At 46.2% G+C, this 22,339-nt stretch overlaps 1 protein-coding gene across 5 annotated transcripts in view; it reads right to left on the reverse strand.

Annotated features, from left to right (window-relative positions):
• EXOC2 (exocyst complex component 2) overlaps window positions 1-21,919 on the reverse strand; it is a 157,393-nt gene extending 135,474 nt beyond the window's left edge. For 3 of the 5 annotated variants that reach the window (XM_079932890.1, XM_079932889.1, XM_079932888.1), the window contains exon 1: window positions 20,697-21,918. The gene's annotated coding sequence lies outside the window, so the exon portion shown is untranslated. Of the gene's footprint in view, window positions 1-20,696 lie in introns of all 5 variants that reach the window. The other 2 variants (XM_079932891.1, XM_079932887.1) reach the window with 2 other exon arrangements.
• Window positions 21,920-22,339: the final 420 nt, after the last annotated feature.

A 22,339-nucleotide genomic window follows, 5' to 3' on the forward strand; every position in this document is an offset into this window, starting at 1 on the left:
GAAAGAGAGAGATGAACAGACAGAGGGAAGGAAGGAGGGGAGAGGGAATGCAACATTTAGGTAAAAAGAGAGACTTTTACTATGGCTTAGAAATTCTCATTAAATAAACCAAAGAAAAATATGGAAAAGATACTAGAAACAAGCCTGGTAAGTCATTCCTGTGTGACGGCACAACTAAACAAAAAAATCTGCATATCTTACAAGTTTCTGTGTTAAAGATTTGTTTTGCATTTATTTTCTTTTTTTTAAACAATAAAAATTTATTGACTATCTACTAACCTTACATCACAAGGCATTATGTCATAAGTAGGGTTTGTATATGGAGAAAAATACAATCGTAATAAATTGTTTTGCATTTTTATCTTGCATTTAAAGTCTACAAAAATGCCCATGAGGTCAAGGATTTTAAAATGTTAAAAGCAGATTTTTGTAAAAATCTTCACAAACAGCTTTGAAAATATTCACCAAGCACTTTTGTATAACTCAGAAGTCAGAAAGTAAACAGCTTCACAAAGCTTAAACTATAACTCTGAAATGGTTATGTATTATTAATTTTAAGACACTATTTTTGAAATACTTCTGAAAACAACTGTTTAACTGTCCGTATTATAACCCTTAGAGTACTACTGAATCACAATCTATTCAAAACCGAAAGAGACTGCAGACGAGTTCCTGTGACTTGCCTAGGTCTTTTGTTTCTGTGTTCTTTCCATAACACCATGAATGGAATTCAGAAATCAGCAAAACAAAATAAATTAACAAAGTATTTTTATCACCAAATCTAGTAGGAAATTATTCATTACTGATGGAAATACAGTCATGGGAATTTACTGAGTCGGCAAAAATAAAGGCTGCCAAGTTAGTGGTTTATCTTATTGCATGAGCCATTAAAGAATGAAAATTCAACGTGAAAGAATATGAACGTCCCTTCTTCATGAGACTTTAACTCACTGTAGTAGCCCTTTAAAAACCCCTTCTTCCTCTTCTCAAAATAATGAAGCAGTAAGAATTATTTTCTAAATGGAATACTGGAATACTACGGGAAAAAAATGGAAACTTGGGGCTTCCCTGGTGGCGCAGTGGTTGAGAGTCTGCCTGCCGATGCAGGGGACACGGCTGGTGCCCCGGTCCGGGAAGATCTCACATGCCGCGGAGCGGCTAGGCCCGTGAGCCATGGCTGCTGAGCCTGCGCATCCGGAGCCTGTGCTCCGAAACGGGAGAGGACACAACAGTGAGAGAGGCCTGCATACCGCAAAAAAAAAAGGAAACTTCGTTTATATAAAAGTTATCTTGGTCCACATCAACTTGACTATTTCTTCGAATCCTTGTGTGAATAAGAAGCATTATTATCAAGCCTCACGAATAACCAATTCAAACTTTGTAGATGATAAATCTAAACCCATGAGTATACACTAACATACTTTGACGAAACACACACAGCTTGACAAGGACTATGTAACACACGAAATGCTAAACATCTTCTGTTTCAGGTATCATACTGAGCTCTCTAAATTAAGAAAAATCCCTCAGAAAATGTTTATATTTCTTTTTTTAAAAAGAGAAGTTCCCATTTTACACAGGAGCATTTTATAATAAAATACTGACCAAATTGTTTCAGGATTCAAAATTATTTTTATTTTGTCACAATCCTTCCCCCCCCCGCCCAAAAAAAACAAGAGTTGAGTTAGAAAAGCTTTTTCTTGTTGGCACCTTAAAAAGCAAGAAAAAACTGACAGTGAACATAAGAATCAACTATCCAACTCTCTTCACCAATGATTTTTCATGAAAGCTTTACAAAGGAAGAGGCTCAACAAAAGGTACACCTGTATAAGACAGTAAGGGTCCAGACTTTCAACCCAATTAGCTCAGGGTCTGTGTCCGTTTTGAAAAGCCCGTAAGCTTTATGAAAAACAAAACCAGGCCAAGATGGCAGAGTAGGAAGACCCTGACCTCACCTCCAAAGGTCGCAAGAAACTGCAACTACATACAGAGAAACTATTGATGAGAAAACCGGAAGCCTACAGAAAAGATCTTCTGTAACCAAAAACATAAAGAAGGAACCACACAAGACAGGTAGGAGGAGTGCAGATGTGGTGCAGTTAAGACCCACAGAATGGGGTCCCCAGGTGGGCGACCCACAAACGGGAGGGTAATCACAACTTCAGAGGTTCTCCCCAAGGAGAGTGTGGTTCAAGCCCCAGGTCGGGCTCCCAGACTGGCGGTGCTACACCAGGAAGACGCCATAGCCCCCAGGTCGTTTGGCTTTATGATCATGGGGGTTACTTTTGGGAGTGCCAGAGGGCTGTGGGAAATAGGCTCCACTCTCAAAGGGCGCACACAGCATCTCACAAGAACCCTGGATCAGACCTGCCTACTGATCTTGGAGAAACTCCCAGAGAGAGAGGAGGCAGCTGGAGCTCACCCTGGGACCACAGACCCTGGGACCACAGACCCTGGGACCACAGACCCTGGGGCCATAGACCCTGGGACCACAGACACGGGCGGCAGCCACGTTGGGGAGCTCGTTCTGTCAGGAGGACACTGGTGCTGGCAAGGGCCATTTTGGAACCCGTCCTCTAGCTCATTAGTGTGGACCTGGCACCGCCCACCAGCCTATGGGCACCAGTATGGAGTGGCCTCAGGCCAAGCAACTAGCTGAGCAGGGACACAATCCCGCCCACCAGCAGGCCTGCTGCCTTAATACCCCCTGACCCCCCAGCCATCCCAGGACCCAGCCCTGTTCACCAGAGTCCAGGACCCAGCCTGACCCACCAGTGGACGGGCACCAGCCCTGGGACCCCACGGGCCCCAACTCCAGCCACTAGGGAACACAAGCTCCAGGACCACCAGCCTGCCATGTCAGGACCCAGCCCACCCACTAGCAGGCCAGCACCAGCCCCAGAACCCCCTGGGCGCCAGCCCTGTCCACTGCAGGCCAACACCAACTTTGGAATACCCTGGACCCTGCAGCTAGCCATGTCAGTAACTGGTCCCACCCACTGCTGAGGGGACATCAGCTCAAGGACCCCCCAGGACCCTGCAGAAGACACTCAGGAACCTGGCTCTGCCCACCAGTGAGCTGGCACTAGCCCCAGCACCTCCTGGGCCTTGTTCGTGCCCAGCAGCAGGGCACCACCAGCTCTGAGACAACTTGGACCCCTCGGCCTCAATCCTCACCTTCCCTGCTCCTCCTCCTCCCTTGAGAGGGGCTTCAGGGTTCCCGCCTGGATTGAGAAAAGGACAGGCACGTCCATCGCAGAAACCCGTGAACAGTCCAACTACACGAAGGGATTAAAAACCATCCCTCAGGGCAAGGAGCCACCTTCACCTTTAAGAGCAGGCGTCCACACACAGCCGCCTCAGTCAGGATGCCCGTGGCGCTGAGGCCACAGGTCCTCCGTGTACCAGGGCGCCTAGCTGTGTGCTCTGCAGCCTCGTCTACAGGTGTCACAGGTGCCATGTGCTCTGCAGTGTCATCTAACACGTAAATGACACGAGGGACACCTTACTGTGTTTGTAGATACAAATCTACACCGGCTTCAGGCTCCTTGGTACCCCACTGTATGGGTGTATAATTAAAGTGGCACTGAGATGGCTTCCAATTTTTTCCTATTGGACCATGACAATGGACACTTGACTGCAAAAGATTTTTGCACATTTACCCAATTATTTCCTTTCATTACATTCAAAGAGGGATCACTGGCCAAAGGATGTACATTTAAGAGCCTAACGTAAAAACCAAACTGGCCTGCAGTGCTATCAGCACATCTCCCACAAGCAACAGTGGGTGTCAGAACCTCTGCAATCTGCAGTGATCTGACAGGCAAAACAAAATAAATGGTTTCAACTTGCACTGTGTGTAAATTCCATTTTCATCACCTTTGCATCTTTTTATTAGGCTTAATTTCCTTAACTGTAAGATCTCTAATGGGAATGTTCACCCTGTGTCCACTGTCCAAATCTTCCCAGTTATCACTGTCTTTTCACATTGGTTACGGTGCTCTTGGGCCTCGGGAAATCTTGAGTCTTTTAACATCAAACCCATTGACCTTTTCTTCGCCACTCTAGAGTCACGCATTCAAAGTCATGTTCCTGGTACTTTAATGCTGGTTTAATCTTTATGATTATTTACCTCCTCTGGAATCTATTTTGGAATTTAACTCCTTTGGAATCTATTTTGGAGTACTGAGAATAGCTGGTCGACCACAATACGATCTCACTGAATGACCCACTGTTCTCTCCACTGATCTGAAATGCCACTTTTATCTCTGACAAAAATTCTCATTTTGAGTCTGTTTCTGGACCCTCTATATTTCTCCCCACTGATTTATTTTGCACCTATGGCATAACTCAATTTTATATTATAATCAATTATCTGATAGGACAATTAATCTTTTTTTTTTTTTTTTTTTGCGGTACACGGGCCTCTCACCGCCGCGGCCTCTCCCGTTGCGGAGCACAGGCTCTGGACGCGCAGGCTCAGCTGCCATGGCTCACGGGCCCAGCCGCTCCGCGGCATGTGGGATCTTCCCGGACCGGGGCACGAACCCGTGTCCCCTGCATCAGCAGGCGGACTCTCAACCACTGCGCCACCAGGGAAGCCCAGGACAATTAATCTTTAACAAGTTATCTTAGCCATCTCTCAGAGATATTGGTCCAGATGAACTCTAAAATACTTTATTTGATTCTAAAACTAATCCTACTAGAATTCTGATGGGAATTATCACCACCCTGACATACTCTATTTATACTTTTTTGTCTATCTCTACTGACTAGAGTATAAGTTCCAGTAGGGAAGGGGTTTTTGTCTGTCCACACACTGCTGTACACCCAGAATTTAGAACAGTATGTCATACAACTGATGCTTAACACATATTCGTTAAATGAACAAATGTATAAATTACACAGAATTTCTGGATAATTTCAGGGCATTTAAAATAGCTACAACATTGAATCTTCCCACTTACTCATTTTTTATGACTGTCAATAAAGCATTCAGCTCTGTTCACAGGGAGCGTTCATGTAATTTATCTGAAACCAACTTATTGAGCCTCTCTCAACTGAAATAATTTCCCAAAAGACCTTCTATGTTTTCTCTGCAGAAAATTTCATCACCTTCAAATACTGTAACAGCCTTGGCTCTTACTCTTCAATATTTGTGTCACTTATTTCAGTTGCCTTATTGCATTTGCTGTAACATCCCAACCAGTGCGAACTGTGGTATTCGCAAGCACAGGTGTGACCGTAGCAGGCAAGCCTCTAGAGCAACGCTTCTCCACCTGTTTGCCTTCCTACCCCAGGAGAAGCATTTCTATTTAGGTCTTTTTCTCAGTCACTCCCAAGAAGTTTCAATATCATAATGTAAAACCTGTGTTAGGTACTGTATGTCTATCTGCACTTTATACATAAAGGTTAAGATGTTCCTGTCCCCTCAAGAGCTAATTTTCAGTTATTGCTCCTGTTGAGAATACATGCTCTAGCATTTCACCACTAAGATGTCTGCTATTGATATTATGTAGTTATCTTATAGAAAATGTCTTTATCCTTATTTACTGAAAGTCTATTTTTTAAATCAGAAATGAAGTTTTAATTTTATCAAATATTTTTCAGCATCTTTCAAGATAATTTTTTTTTACTTATTAATACAGTGAATTGAAATAATTTTCCTATTAATGAATTAGTGGGCATTCTAGGAATAAACATTACTTAGTTCCATTTTACTAGTCCTTTAGGTATTCCTGGATTTGATTTGCTAATACTTTATTTAGGAGTTCTACGTCTTTAATCTTATTTACAATTAGTCAGAAATTATCTTCTCTTTTACTCCACTGCCTGTTTGCTGTAGTAGCAGGAAGCACTCAGCAGTTTACAAATATTATTAAGCATTTACTGTATCCAGAGTGCTATTGCTACCTTATAGAAAGAATCTGAAGTTTTCGATACTTGTCATCTTATAAATAGTACAGGAATATTTTTCCTTGTAGGTTTCCTATTACTGGCCTATAAAACCATCTCATTCTAGTACCACGCTGGGTATGATTATTTGGGAATTTGCTTAATGATTATGGGTATGTATTTTATAAATCTTCAGACAATTTTATTATATTTTTCAGAAAGTCAGGTATTTTGCTCTGATTTTCAAGTTTAATATCATACTATTTTCTTCCACAGCTATCATTTTATTACTTTTTCCATCGTCTTGAGTATCTGTAAATATCTTTTTCATGGTTAGACTGGTCAATATTTTGTTTTAATGACCTTTTATAATAACAGTCCTTGATGTAAGCTATAAACTCTACCTTCTTTTTCAGGAGCACTGTTACTAATTCATTACTGACAGCTTCAACATGTACTAATTCCTCTTCCTTGCATTTTATTTTGCTTTTCTTTTTCTATCTGTCTGGACTGAACACTTAGTTCATTTGTTCTAATCCAATATAATTCTTACTCTTGGTCCCCCCCAAGGGTAAGGCTTTTTTCCTCTAGCTTACTTCAAGATTTCCTCTTTTTGATTTTCTGCAGTTTGAATATAATACGATTAGAGGCAGATTTTCTAGTACTGATCCTACTTGATATTCTCCGAGCTTCCTGGATCTGCCGTTTGTTGTCTAGTATTAACACTGGAAAATTCTCAGTCATTACTGCTTCACATCATTTGCACAGAGAGGGGGCAAATGGAGACTCACCCACCCTGTCCCCCAGAGACCCCCCTGACACCCCATGATCATGCCCCCACCCTGTCCTCCACCTTGCCCCCTAAACTGTACACTGAATAAGAAAAAAGAAATTTTATAGAGAAAATAAAGAGAAAAAAATCACAAAAAGGAAAGAAGCCACCTGTGGTCCAAGTCCCTCTCACCAAGCATCAGCTCCCTAGGTAAAAGAGCCAAGACTCTCACACAGGAGCCTGGAGCTTCCTAACGGTGGCTCCTTAAGCAAGAAATGAGCCAATAGTGGCTGGAGATAATCCGCAGTGATTTTCTCACTTTTTGGTCACAAGAACCCTTTACTTTTTTTTAAAAAAAAGAGAGGGGGCGGCTTCCCTGGTGGCGCAGTGGTTGAGAGTCCACCTGCCGATGCAGGGGACACAGGTTTGTGCCCCGGTCCGGGAAGATCCCACATGCCGCGGAGCAGCTGGGCCCGTGAGCCATGGCCACTGAGCCTGGGCGTCCAGAGCCTGTGCTCTGCAACGGGAGAGGCCACAACAGTGAGAGGCCCGCATTACGCAAAAAAAAAAAAAAAAAAAAGAAGAAGGAGAGGGGGGACCCCAAAGGGCTTTTTGTTTATATAAGTGACAGCAATTAATAGTTACTTTATTAGAAATTAAAACCTACAGGATGCTTCAGTGGCTTTTTTATTTCTAGTGTGAAAAGCTGCAGTAATTTTTGCCTTTAAGAAGCTCATAATGTCTACACGTAAAACCATTCAACTCCTTTTTCTTCAAGCTCTAAATGATTGGTCTCAAAGTGATGCCACGGCTTAACTGGCAGGATGATCCTCTAAAAAAATGTTCTGAAAAGTATGCAAGACCAAGAGAACACTTAAACAAATTGGTTAAAAATAATGACATGTGGGAGCATATATATACACACATATATATATTTAGCTAACTATTTGCCATTTTAGAATACTTACTGCCAGGAACTTTTTCTATAAATTTAAATCATTTTTTATATATACATTTGTATATGTATACATATTATGCATATTTATATAATTTATGTATAAATATGTACATATAACACACACATACACACACAAATACATATGTAACACAATATATAAAGCTTCCATGGGACAGTTTCCTGACCAGATGTTTAGAAGAGCTACAGCCTGCATATCAAGTGACATTTCCTGGACAAGACCCTATTGTGAAGAGAGAGAAAAACCTACCCAACTGACACAAGCCTAGCACAGAAAGCTTCTAGTAAACAGGTAAGCCTGGTTCTGACCTTGGAGGCCTACAATCTGGGCCACACTGGGGGGCTGCCATCCTCCAGCAGCAACGCCAGGCCAACACCACTGTCCCTCCTGCCCCCAGAGCCAAGGACAGCCTGCAGGTCCAGATGCAGGGAAACAGGTCGACCACCTCAGCCAGCTGTGCTTGAAGAGTATCAGCTTCCTCAAAAACACCCTCAAGGCCTAGAAAGGGCCCCCAAACCTGACAAGAAATGACAGACTCTTGTTTCCTGCGATGGATCCAATGGAAATTCAAGCTCTGGGCTAGTAATTTATATGAGCATTTTCAATTTTTGCCAATAAAAAAATCTAATTTCTTTCTTTAAAAATTAATAATTATGGGCTTCCCTGGTGGCGCAGTGGTTGAAAGTCCGCCTGCCGACGAAGGGGACACGAGTTCATGCCCCGGTCCGGGAAGATCCCACATGCCGCGGAGCAGCTGGGCCCGTGAGCCATGGCCGCTGAGCCTGCGCGTCCGGAGCCTGTGCTCCGCAACGGGAGAGGCCACAACAGTAAGAGGCCCACGTACTGCAAAAAAAAAAAAAAAAAATACTAATTATATAATCTATATATTTACAACTGTGTTACTATATAATTTTTATATATATTATGATTTTAGAATGTATAGAAAAAGTTTAGTTTTCTAAAATACTAAGTAGTTTTATTAATAATGGTAAGATTATCAGAGATTAAACAGCTTGTCCAAAGTCACAGCTAGTGAGTGGCAGAGTTGGGATTCAAAACCAGTCCTCAGAGCCATGTTATTCTGATTCTCCATGTGGTTTTTCTTTTCTTTTTTTTTTTTACTTTTTATTATGGAAATTTTAAACACACATAAAAGAAGAGAGACCAGCATAATGAACCTCCATGTTCCCATTTTGTCTCTTTTTCAACTACATCTCCTCCTCAACACACTTTTATGTTGTTTTTGAGGGAGTATTTTAAAGCAAATCCCAGATATCATACCATGTCATCCATAAATATTTCAGTTTGTGTCTCTATAAAGGACTTTGTACTCAGCCCAAGTCCAACTGTTCTATATTGCCTCAAAAATTATTTGTGACAGGGCCTTCCCTGGTGGTGCAGTGGATGAGACTCTGTACTCCCAATGCAGGGGGCCCGGGTTCAATCCCTGGTCAGGAAACTAGATCCCACATGCATGCCACAACTAAGAGTGCACATGCCACAGCTAAGGAGCCCGCGTGCCACAACTAAGGAGCCCACCTGCCTCAACTAAGGAGCCCACATGCTGCAACTAAGGAGCCCGCCTGCCACAACTAAGACCCGATGCAACCATATAAAAATAAATAAATATTAAAAAAAAGTATTTGTTACAGTGGATGTGGTAGAATGGGGATCCAACCAATGTTCCTAAGAAAGGGAAGGAGGGAGGGAAAAAAACCAAAACCAATGCTACCTTTGTACATCTATTTGATGAATATGGACAAAGGCTGAGGACAGATTCCAGAGGTTAACATTCTTGGGAGAGGGTAGAGGGTCAGAGAAATCGTGCTTTTAATACATTTTTATATGGCTTTCCCTGTGGCAATGAGCACATATGTAAACTTTTGAAGTGCAGTCAGCCTTGGGCTGTGCAGAAAGGCCAATTCTGGAGCACAGTACAGAGCAGCCCTCATGGATGGGGACCCAGGCAGTCTACCACTTCCTTAGGAACAGTGACCACAGTTTCCTCTTGGTAGTTCTGGACCTGCTCACTACTCCTGCAAATCCATTTGCATAGGAAAGGGATAACAATAGCATCCCCTACATTTAAAAAAAAAAAAAAGGAGAAAAAAAGAATTATTGTACCAAGGTCCCTGATAAAGAACAGTCCTCAGTGGGTTTGGTTAGGACTGCATCGTATTCTTTTCTGTACTCCCAGCACCCAGCCCAGGGCCAGAACAACGTGGACACTTGGCAGATAGTGGCTGGGAAAAGAGACCAGGGAACACATGGGCTCACTGGCGCTCTCTTCTTCTGGCTCTTCAAGGACAGCAGCAAACCTCAGGCCATGTGGGATTCCAGCTATAAGACACCACCAAGAGGTGGCCTTTGAGAGGGATGTCGACCTGATTTGTCCCACTGCAGGACAGATGCCATTCCTTGATTCTGTGCTGTATCCCATTGTTTTTTTTTTTGTTTTTTTTTTGTGGTACGCAGGCCTCTCACTGTTGTGGCCTCTCCCGTTGCGGAGCACAGGCTCCGGACGCGCAGGCTCAGCAGCCACAGCTCACGGGCCCAGCCGCTCTGCGGCATGTGGGATCTTCCAGGACCAGGGCACGAACCCACGTCCCCTGCATCGGCAGGTGGACCCTCAACCACTGCGCCACCAGGGAAGCCCTCCCATTGTTTTTTTAAACCAATAAATCTGTGCCACAATAGCAATCACCAAAAACTACTACAGAAACTGAGTCCTCTAACTGTATCCTAAAAGTTTACTCGATCACCCTATGACAGCTCCTCTGGCCACCCAGCCCAGTGGCGCTCACTTTACAGGCAGGTTATAGTTCACACCACAGGAAGGAATCAGAGGTGAATCCAAATTAACTACCAAGACCCGCTCAGAACAACTCCTCTTCTTGGGCTGCCTCTGGGAGGGGTGGTCTCCAATTGTAATGCCCAAGAGGTGAAAAGTTTCCTATTCTATTACCACTTCCACAAAGAATTACCTGAAGATCAGAAATCTAATGTGTACGGTCAGATCTTTAATACTGAGTCCCCTTTTCCCCAAAAGTACTTAAAATGTTTAAACCAAAATGAGTTTTACCCCTCATAAATCTCTGATTAGAAAAATATTTATTTTTCACCATCTTTTATTTCTACAAAAACCAAGCCAAAACTGATTTAAGTTTGATTTTTCAGTTTAAAAACTCCACACATAAAAAAAGGAGCAGTACTGAGAATATAAAAAGAATTCCAAAAAAACCCCACAAGAGATTCCAACTCTTCAGGTCTAAATAATGTAAAGTCCAAACAAAGACAGTAATTTTTCCCTTAGACTTAAAGACGAATTTGTCTCCAACAGAGAAGCATTTGGAGATGCTATTTTTAAAAACGCGGCCACGGTATTGTGGCTCTACAGATGCTTTCCTCTGCCCTGCAAAGGACTCGCTGCTCTTGAGGGCAGTTTCCACTCCAGTGGCCCCTTTTCCTGCTTCCCTGCTCAGGGCTCATTCCTGGAGGACTCAGCCCAGTAAATTTGAAGCAAGAAATGGCGGGACTCAGTCCAATCAGGATTTATCCACTGAGAGTTCAAACAACCGGTTAGCAATGACACTGTGCAACTCAGGACCCTGCAGGGCTCCTGCGGCAGAGGGCTGGGTGACAGGCAGTACACAAGTAGCACTTCTATCAAAGATAAGCCTAGAACATTTCACAGCTCCTGTTAAATATTTGTTTCCAAAACATAAGTTCAATTTTATTTTTAATGATTACTTGACTGTAGCATCTATTTATCAGTGTTTTCTCTCTCTACATAATTTTCATTTGCTACGTAAAAGACATAATGAAATTACTAACACTACACACATTTTGCCATAATCGACACACAAGGTTACATATTTTATGATTCCATTTATATGAAAATTCAGAACAAGTAAACCCGGAGAGACAGTAAGTAGATTAGTGGTGGCTAGAGGAGGGGAACGGGAAAGGATTGATAGTGGAGTGATGAAAATGTTAAAGAATTCGATTGTGGTGATGTGTACACGATTTTGTGACTATACTAATTTTGCTTCAAAATTCCTAGGAGCATTAGATTATCATTATCACCACAAACACAGAACTTCCCAAAAATGGACACAAGAGGAAATACAGGATGGCAGTATTTTTTTTTTTAAAGCATTTGACACTACTAAGTTCTAAAATCTTCTGATACAAGATCAAATGAGATTAAGGAAGGCCAAGGCCAGGACTGAAAGGGAGCAAGGGAGAGGAGGAAGGCTTTACCCTCCCAGCTCATTTACTGAAACCCAGGGTTAAAATCAGCGGGAAAAGCAGTCAAACAACAATAAGCCACCTATATTAGCCCCTCTGGAAAGCGTCAGTGGCCTAGCCTTTCCAGTCCTGAACAGGCATCAGCAACACCAACTCCATTTCAGCAAGACTGTTGGGAAGACAGGGAGAGGAAGAAGTAAACAACGGAAAATCCCAATGACATCAACAGTCCACATGTGCTCACTTTAAGTCACAAGATATTTAACCATCTCTATGAGAATGTTCAGGAATGAGAGAGGAATAAAATCAAGAAACTAACCTAATTATAACGAAAGAATTAGGAAAAAAAGGGGCTTCCCTGGTGGTGCAATGGTTGAGAGTCCACCTGCCAATGCAGGGGACACAGGTTCGTGCCCTGGTCCGGGGAGATCCCACATGCCGCGGAGCAGCTGCGCCCGTGAGCCATGGCTGCTGAGCCTGCGCGTCCGGAGCCTGTGCTCCGCAACGGGAGAGGCCACAACAATGAGAGGCCCGAGTACAGCAAAAAAAAAAAAAAAAAAAAAAAGAATTAGGAAAAAAAGATATTATCCTAAATATATATTATTGCATGAAAACAAAGTTTCATTTGTCTCATTTTAAAAAAATTGACTGAGTAAATTTAAAGATCCAATTGGCTTTATTCAGCAATTCATGAATTGGGCAATACCCCATCTAGCAAATAGAAAGGCGGTCCTCCTCAGAGCTATACCCAGTGTAAGACTTCTGCAGGCAGAAGGGGCTGGATAAAGAAGTTACCAGCATAGAGCTGTTTCAGGCAAGGTCACCTTCCTCCGGGGAACAGCAGGGATTACCTCACTGTCCTGACCAGGCAATTTCAGACTGACTGGTTAAGACTATCTTCCTGGGAAAGCCTGAAACTGCAATGAAATTAGGTATTAAAGTCTCAGTTTGGTGACATGGGTTTTAGCACAAGTGCTTCCATTTGGGGCCTGTTGTCTTTTTTTAATAGTCTCGACTTGTCAAATCTTTACCATGAAATAAGCCAATATGACTGCTGACAATATAATAACTACAGTAAACAGGCATGCCAAAATCAATGTAGATTTTCACAAAAGGTCAAGGAATCAACTGTCAGCTTAAATTGGTTACTTTTATTAAAATTGTTATACATGACAGGATGTCACTTAACTCCCAGATTCCTTTACATAAGCAGAGCTGGATTAATTTGACCCAAATTTTGTATAATAGCTTTCCCAATTTCTAAAAATGCATCAACTTTGTCACTTATCTTGAAATTTCTGCTTTACTTCCCTAGCTCTATCTCAAAAGAAACTTCTCCAAGGCCACATATCTTGGCACAGCGAAAGCAAAATCACCCCAGCACTCAGCAGTGCCATGAGCCTCGGGGATCAAACAGGGAGACAGCGCAGGCGGAGGCTGCAGCCCAGCTGGGAGGGATCGAAGCTGCTCGTGCTTAGGAGAAACTCTGGGCACAATCCCGGCATCCGAAAGAAAGTAAAGTAAACAGTCGTGCTCTCTCCCATCCACCCTGTTAGCAGCCTCTCGGCTGAGGGAGACCACACACTCAGACCACACAGCGCCGGCTCAACTCGCACGCAACGTCCAACAGCTGTCACTCGGGGCCCGAAGCGGAGGGGGAAGCGGGGAGGGAAGGAGAGGGGAGGGACGAGGAGAGAGATGGGAGGGGGGGAGCGGGGGGGAGGGAGGAGGGGATGGAGAGCCAGAAAGGGAGAGAGTCAGGACAGCGAAGAGTGGTTTCCCTGAGAAAACAAGCCAGTCCCGGCCTTGTGTGGCCTTGACCTGTACTCCCCCAACCAATTTAGTAGCTGATGAAGGATTAACAAAGCATCCATTTAACATCAATTAACCTCCTATCCATCACAGGTCAAAAGAGAAAATTACCATTATGAAAGCATTTCATTAAAATAAAGACAAACGTATTTTCTTATAATCTATAATATATACTTAAATAATGCATTTTCTTTTAGATTTATATTACGTTGGTTTTAACCCGCCTGCCTCTTTTCCTCTAATGAAGCCCACAGCATGAATATCAAGTGTTTCTGCAACAGAGGTCAGAAAATTTTAATTTTATAATTTTCCCATATTTCACTGTGGCACAATCTTTAATTTTCCAAAAGACTTATTGATACAAAAAAACACAGTAAATTATTTTTTACATAATTTCAGGCTAAATGTACGTAGAAAAAAATAACAAGTAGCAGCATTTGGGGGGAAAAAACAGAAAACGTAACCACCAAAGTAGCTTTAAAAGGATTAAACCAAAATTTTTTACTATTTAGTAAGGAAGAATTTTGATTGGAATAGCAGACAAGAAATCTGAACAAAACGAGTGATCAGGTGTTCTTTCACTGTCAGGTACCCAGAGGCCCAGCTCAGCTAAAGGGATTAGGCCAGGAGTTGGAAAAACAGAAGTTCTGACTCACTGAAGACTTGGAGAACCTTCAGCAAATAGGCCAAGGAAAGCCTCCTGATGCTGAAGCACTATTTTCTGAGGTCAGGCCGTAGAAAAGTGAGTTTCCCCCGCAAACCACCAAATCATAGTAATAATAAACTCCCAAACTCCTCCGCCGCCACCCCACCCCCCGCCTCCACCCCCATGCTACTCAAATGAGCATCACCAGGGAGCAAAGCAGGAAGGGGGACTCTCAGCAGCCCAGCCCGACCCACTAATACACATCTAAGCCATTCTGTGCACAGGAGTGTCTGAGAAGCACTCGGTAGACCTATCCTGCCCAGAGCCGCCCTGGATCCAAAGGACCCCCAGAAAAATCTGGTTGCAGAGCTGCCTAATGAGTCTGAAGAATAAAATCATACTCAACTAGACTCTTGGGCCACCCACCAACAGACCCAAACTGCAGAATTCACATCTTCCTGGAGCCACTTCAACCTATCCTAGGATAGACCTGCCCCCCATGGCAAGGCACGGCAGGGGCAGGTGGCCCCAGAGGGATCTCCCAGAGACCTGGGGAAAAGTCTCTGAGAATGGTGATTTACCTCCTTCTGTCCTCTGTAAACTCTACTGTTCCTGAGCAAGGTCAAGTTCTATCACACTGCCACACCCTCCACCATCTCAAGCTCAGGGTGGGACAAGTCTCAGACACAAGGTCCTGAACTCCTGTCCAGTGTCCTAAGTTAATCATCTCCCTCCTGCTCCGTCTCAAAACCATGGTTAACAAAAACAGAGTCATGCACAAATCTGAAAGAATCCGTGGGGTACCAAGTGTACTAAGAAGGCTCCTGAGGTCTCAGAAGGGATGTCAGCAGAAGAGCTGGACAGACAAGAGATAAAGCATCCTTGCCTTCCCAGCTCTCCTATACCTCTTTCCCTTATTACTCCCATAAAGAAAGTATAACTGAGGTATACTGGGTTTTTTAATGAATGTATAAGTTTCAACTCATTTGGGGAGAAAAAATCCAATGATTTAAAAAATATAACTGATAGGGCTTCCCTGCTGGCGCAGTGGTTGAGAGTCCACCTGCCGATGCAGGGGACACAGGTTCGTGCCCCGGTCCGGGGAGATCCCACATGCCGCGGAGTGGCTGGGCCCTTGAGCCATGGCCGCTGAGCCTGTGCGTCCGGAGCCTGTGCTCCACAACGGGAGAGGCCACAGCAGTGGGAGGCCCGCGTGCCAAAAATAATAATAATAATAATGTTTGGAGGTACGTACGGTATTAAAGGGAGAGAAGGTACACAAGGCGACTAGCAGGGAATGCTGGAAGCCAGGCAGTCCACAGGGAAAGCCTGACAATTCCACCCTCCAGAGCTCCCACACACCTCATCTGTCACATAAATACTTGATTACCCAGCTATTCCCTTAAAACAAGCACTGGATTCCATCTTAATTAGAAGAGTTTATTAAAACACTCCTTTATTTCCCAGAAACTATAAACTCTCTGCCTCAGCAGGCTAAGTGTCCTCTCCTAGGGGACAATTACCTTCACTACATTTCAAAGCGAAAAGCTGTGGGTCCAAAGGTGACTGGTCCTCTAACTCATGCCACTGGACACTGATGACATATCAAAAATGAAACAGAACAGTGCAAATCCATCCCCTCTACCACCACCCTTCAAAAAAGAAACGTAAGAGCAAAAACGTCCAAGAAGATACACTACTTATTGGAAGGAAGAAGGAGAGTGCTTCATGTCAAAGCACGGCATTATTCGTTCGTCAAGTCTATTGCCAGCTGTCCCCATGTCCCTACCACTTCCTCTTTACTAGATCCACATGGGGTGGACACAACATAACTTCTTGATATTTTAGGAAATGTAATTTTTTAGGGAAAAAAATGTCCAGGTCCCCCTGGAAAGACAGGTCACCTGGACAATACTGAAAAGGTCATTATCAAATAAAACAGATTTCTATTTGTTTAGTGGACCCAGAAGATTTGAGATATATAGAGAGACTAGTTACCCAGCACCTCAAAAGATGACAGTGTCAGATTCCCATCCCTAAGAAAAACAAAGAGGGGACTTCCGTGGCGATCCAGTGGTTAAGACTTCGCCTTCCAATGCAGGGGGTGCGGGTTCTATCCCTGGTGGGGGAGCTAAGATCCCACATGCCTCGCGCCAAAACAAAATACAAAAACAGGAGCAATATCTGTAACAAATTCGATAAAGACTTTAAAAATGGTCCACATCAAAAAAATCTTTAATAAAAAAGAAAGAGAAAAACAAAAAAGATGCAGATAAACCGGGATCTGAAACGAGGGAGTACCCTCAGATTGTTCAGTCAAAACAAGTATCTATTAAGCATTGGTTGGGTCTCTGGCACTACACTAGGGAAATGACAGGAACAAGACCTAGTGACAAGGGGGTCCCAGGTGACCTTGGCCTTCAGCAGAGTGGTGGGCACCTAACCAGACAGCAGTGGGGTGACTGATGCGGCGTATGAACAACTATTTAAGAAATCTGGCTGGAAGGAAAGGAGAGAGAGAAACTTTAACAGGTGAATGTGAAATCAAAGGAGGATGCTACCTTTTTATTGTTGTTTTTCTATTTTGCTTTGCTGCTGTCTGTCTAAGCACGTTTAAAGGCTGACTGGAAGGAGCCTTTAGCAAGAGAGGAACACTGAGTGAAGTGCTCCCAAAGGCAGGAGTGCAGGGGTACAGGGATCCGTCCTGGGGTAAAGGCAACCACTTTCAATGTAACTGGGAGGAGGAAAAGTTCTGGAAGAGAGCCCAGGGTTCTCCTCTGAGAGCTCTCATAGTTCTCAGGTGGCAAGATTATCTGCTTAGTAGAGACTATGTGTAAGGACGAGAGGTTTGACAAGAGTAGAAAATGCTTAAAATAGATTCTGCAGAGAAGCAGCAAGTGGCTAACAAAGAAAACTCTAAAAAACTCTTTGATGGCCACTTGCAAGTGGTGACCACAGATTTATAGGGGTACAAATCTAGACGCTACGATTTTCCCCTTCTGGTCTCAGAACCTCAGTTCAAGCATTTAAAAAAGGCAAAGAGTTGAGATGGTCCAATACTGATAATCTGTCGGCCAGATGCCACAGAAAGATGAGGGAGGACACAACTGAGCATCCTGGTAGAAGGGTGACGGAATATCGGGTAAAGGAGCAGAGGGAGGTAACTGAGTGAGGGTCAAAAAGACAAGAGACTGCCAGCAAAGAGTGGGTGGTCTGAGCTCCGGATTTCAGAGGTGAACCAGTCTCAGGTTGGGGCACCTCTGTCCTGCTCCCCCAGCCCCCAGCACCACACCTCTGGCAGCAGCCACCCCTCCGCCGAGGCTCCAGCTGGGGCAGCTCTGCTTTCTCCTTTGCCCCCTCCAGCTGTTTAGTAGCCCTTTGGGCCTCACTATCCCGTTTGTTCCCTCACTCTGCCCACACCTCTGCAAGTAGTTTCTTTATTTAAATCTCATTATTTCAACCATCTGGCATGAATTCTGATTCCTGACACCCAGATATGTCAATCACATGGGGCTTTCATTAAAATTAAACTAAAACCAAATATTCCTTGCTTTTTACCTTGTTTTGTCTTTCAGTAAAATTATAATACAACAAAAGTTAAAATCATACACCCCGCACTTTACAAGCGGATATGGCCGTAAAAAATGCACCAAAGCTTACAGATGAAACTAAAGGTCGAGCCTGTCCAAAGCGGCACAGCTAGCAAGTAGCAGAGGCAGAGCTCAGTCAGCGCTGCACAAGGACTTCTGAAAGCGCACTGGTGCCAGACAGCACCACAGGTCGTGGCGAGGACCCGCCTTGCGCAGCTCACATCCTAACTAAGATCCAGGTTTCCTAAGTCCCAGTGTCCACTGCTCTTTCCATCCTGGCACCAAGACTGACTGTAAGTGGCAACTAGTAAGTAGAAGGAATTACTCAAACCCAAACCGAAAATTAAGCAAACTGTAGAGTCCACCCCAGTCTTAACTGCTACCAACAGTATTAAAGGATGTTAATGAAGCTTTTGAGCAAACCTAATACAATTTTCCAGGAAAAAAAAGCCTCGTAAGTCAGTTCCAAACTCCTCTGCCTGAAGTTCAAGGAACTCCATAATCCAAAATGCACTCACTTCCCAGCCTATGGGCCTCTGTCTCTCATAAGCCACCCAGACGTTCACATGCCTTCTCTCGGAAGGGCCAAATCCTCCCCCATCAAGTTCTGATCTCCATGAAGCCTTCCCAATTGCTCCAACCCCAAAAGATCCTTCCCCCCTCTGAATTCCTGCTGTACTTACACTGAATACTGCAGCTTAGTTCTTGGCTATTTAATGGAGAGGGCAAAAATATCCCCTTTCTGAATACAGACTAATTTTATTTCTAACATGTGTCAGGCATATGCTAAAATTGGGATACAAAAATGACTAAGGCTAATCCCTGTCTGACAAGAGCTTAGTCTGTTGACAGACGTGTAAATACCAACAATAGCTACAACCCCTAAGATACCACAGGACAGGACAAGCGCTAAGTGGTTATAGGATTCACTGAGTTGGAAAATTTCAAAGCAGGAAGAACTCTGAGATAATCTAGTTTTATATATCCTCAGGTACAAGGAAACGGAAGCCCAGAAAGGCTGCTAAGCAGCTCAGCCCATGCTACAGAGCAGGTGGTGGTAGCACACGGACCAGTAAATGGTGCTTCGACTCCATAATTTTCAAACTGAGGTCTAAGGATACCTACAGGTGTGTCCACAGAGATGCATCATTTCTCTACAATTACTGTAAGCTTGTGTTTGTATCAACAATTCTTTCCAATCGGCATAAACATGCACAGAATCATGAGAGTGTAACTAACACTTCCACCTTGCGGTCTCACCAGGCACTCCCGGGGATCCAGGAACACCTTCCCCAGCGTCTGAGAACAATCAAGGCCCTAGCATTCTGCTCAGCAGAGTGACGGACGTTACTTCCCACCCCAGTCAATTTACAATCCTCTCTACCCAACACGGGCCTAAAACCCACGCACTCGGAAAACATGTCAGCTCTCCTCTGTGGCAGGCGCTGAACTAGGAACCCTGGCGAGACGACAGGAGTAAGGTGGAGAACGGGTGAACAGTAACGGAGAGGCTAACCGTACAACCAGCATTTCCTACATGGCCTCAGGCTGCCGGGCCCAGCACTGGAAACTGGCCGAAGTGCTTTATTAAAAGGCTGCCTGTGCAAAAATTTTAAGTACTAGTCCCCCTTCCCATTAGAGTCACACAGCACGGGCTCTCCAGTATTTGTGGGATGAATGAAAATTCGACTTAGCATGCTGGTAAACCGTCTTTTAGAAAGGTAACTTTCAACACGATATTCAGCTCGGGAAATTAAATGCCTGACAAGAAGAAAAAAATCATTTTCGGAAACTTCCAAGAATTGTTCCAAGTTGCGCTGGGGGGCCCTCTGTTTAAAACTACTAGACTTCTACTGAACCAGACAGAAGAGAGCATCTAAGTACCAAGCACGCATCGCCCTCTTTCCATCACCCCCGTGGATCCACCACGTTGGACACACAGGCTCCCCGGGAAGCTTCCGGCTGTCAGTTCCTGTCGTTAAACCAAGCCTGCCCAGAACGTAAGCAGAGCATCGTCAGGCATTCGAGGAGCGGTGCGCACACCCTCAGCGAGAAGGAGCTTTTCAATACAGCGCATCCAGGTGACTTACTTAAGCGTTCTAAAACACTTTGTTAAAGCTTTCCTTGCAAGTTTACTCAGATTCATTAAAAGAAAGAAAAAAAATGAAAAGAAAGGCACACGTTTCTCAGACTCGCTCTCGGAGGGGAAGCGCCTGCGCGCGGTTTCCCGCCCGCCTGAGCACGCCCCGGCTTCACTGGGGGAGCGCCGGCGTCCGGGCGCGGCCGCCAGGCAGCCCGCGCTGAGACTGACGGCTACGCGCGCCGCCACGATGAGCTCCGTCTAGCCGGCCGTCAAGTGGGGATAACGCAATCGACCCGGAGGCAAGGCGACGGGCGCTAGTAAACGCTCGGCGCAGCTCTCCAGTGACGCGACCGAGGAGAACAAGCAACACCGGCCTCTTGACTTCGCTCCGCGCCAGTGAACCCCGCAACCCTACGCTGGGACAGGTAAGCAGGCGCTCCAGGGAGCAGTTGACGCCAGCGGCCACCCGCCCCCGCGGCTCGGCGCTCCGAAGGCGCACGCCGGGAGCCGGGGCGGGGCTCCGAGTCCCCAGCGGGGGCCCCGGACGGCGGGGGGGGCGGGGCTCCGGGACCCGCGCAGGGCCCCTCCGCACGGTCGCGGCTGCAGGGCGGCGCGGGGCTGACGGCGGCCCCGGCCGGCCTCAGCCAAGGCCTCACCCCCCCACACCTACCTGCAGGCCCGCACGGACAGGGCCCCGCGCTCGACCAAGGGCTCCCTGGCCGCTGCCGCCCCGCCGCCAACGCCCTCACTTCCGCCACCGGAGCGCCGAGGGCGTCGATCCGCCGCGCAGTCGAGCGTCGAGCGCCCGACGGCCGAGCCCCAGGGGCGGGGTGGGGGCGGGAGTTGGGAGACGGATGGGAGCGGAGTACCCGTCCGCGACGCCGGTTCCTCAGGAGCCTCAGGCTGAACCTCCGCGTCTGGGCGGCAGGCGACGCGCAGGCCGGAATGCCATGGTTCTCGCGGCCGGGACCCCTGAGCGTGGACAGTGCTCGGGTTCGGTGGGCGGGCGCTGCCGGGAGCCGGCCTCCGACATAGAAAGGCGGCCCACCCGGGCCCGGCCAGGAGGAACCGGCTGCCTGACAGGGAGCGGCCGCCGCGGGCCGGCCGGAAGTGACGCGCAGCCCCGAGCGCTGCGGGACGGAAGAGAACGCGCTCTTCCGGCCACTCGGTTTAGTGCGGAAGGAGTCGCGCGTTGTGTGTACCAGGGTTGAGGGCTGGCTGCGCTTCTGCTTCCCCGCCCCTCCTCTCCGCTCGCCTGTGCGGGTTACTCCAGCCGACGGGCCGGCCTGTTTGCTCCGGGGCCTGGGAGTGTGTATCCGTGGTGACGGCTATGGAACTGCGCGCTGCGTCCGCCCTTCCGGACGCGGAGGCCGAGGTCCAGCCGGGGAACGGGACCTTCCCTCCCGGAGGCCAGGCAGCCACTGGGTGGCAAGCGGATTTTCTCAGACCTAGATGCAGATCCGGGTTCGGGTTAGTCTTCCCTGCCTGCAGGGCTCTGGCAGTCATCACTGTGCAGTTGCTCACTGTGTCTGATTTATCATCAGGGGGCTTCCCGTGATATCACCTGGGACAGGGACCCGTTTGAGAATGAAAGAGGTATGACAGAGGGGCCAGTACCGCAAGATGCACTGGGTCTGCCCTACTTCACACACCCAGAAGGTGCCACCCTCGTAGAACATTAGAACGGCCTCAGGGGCACAACTGTAGCTCTGGCCGGGGATAACGTTTTGCGGGGGTGGGATGCTGTGCTATGGGATGCAAGGTGTATTGTGAACCTCATACCAGCGTACGGTGCTGCGTCCCCAGTAGAGCCCTGGCTCCTGCGGCAGGGAAGGATGCTCCTCCAGGGGACACAGGGTTCCACTCAATCTAAAGACCTCTCCTCCCCTGGGCTCCTCATACAGGCGACAAAAAAAAAAAAAATGACCTTTATGATCAGTAGGAAATAGGGGCAGGGAGGATTACTTCTGGACTCAGGGCACTCACTGAGCATCTTTTCCGTGCCTGGTGATAGCAGCAAATGGATAACGCAGCACCCCTGGCCTGACAGGGGTATGGCAACCAAGGGCTCAGACCCCACAGGGACGAAACAAGCAACATCATCAAGCAGGCAACCTAGGCCAGCAGAAGTGCTGCTGGAGAGTGAGGGACATCCGGAACGAGTGATAAAGGAGGAAGATGCTGAGAACCTCTGTGGCCCCAGGACTAACTGCAGCAGGAGCCCACAGCTCAGCCTATCAGCACTCCTGGTGCGGGTGTAACTCCGTGAGGGACCAGTGACAGGACCAGGTGAACACAACAGGGTGTAGCAGT

This window comes from Stenella coeruleoalba (genome assembly GCF_951394435.1).
Source record: "Stenella coeruleoalba genome assembly, chromosome: 10".
NCBI lineage: Eukaryota > Metazoa > Chordata > Mammalia > Artiodactyla > Delphinidae > Stenella > Stenella coeruleoalba.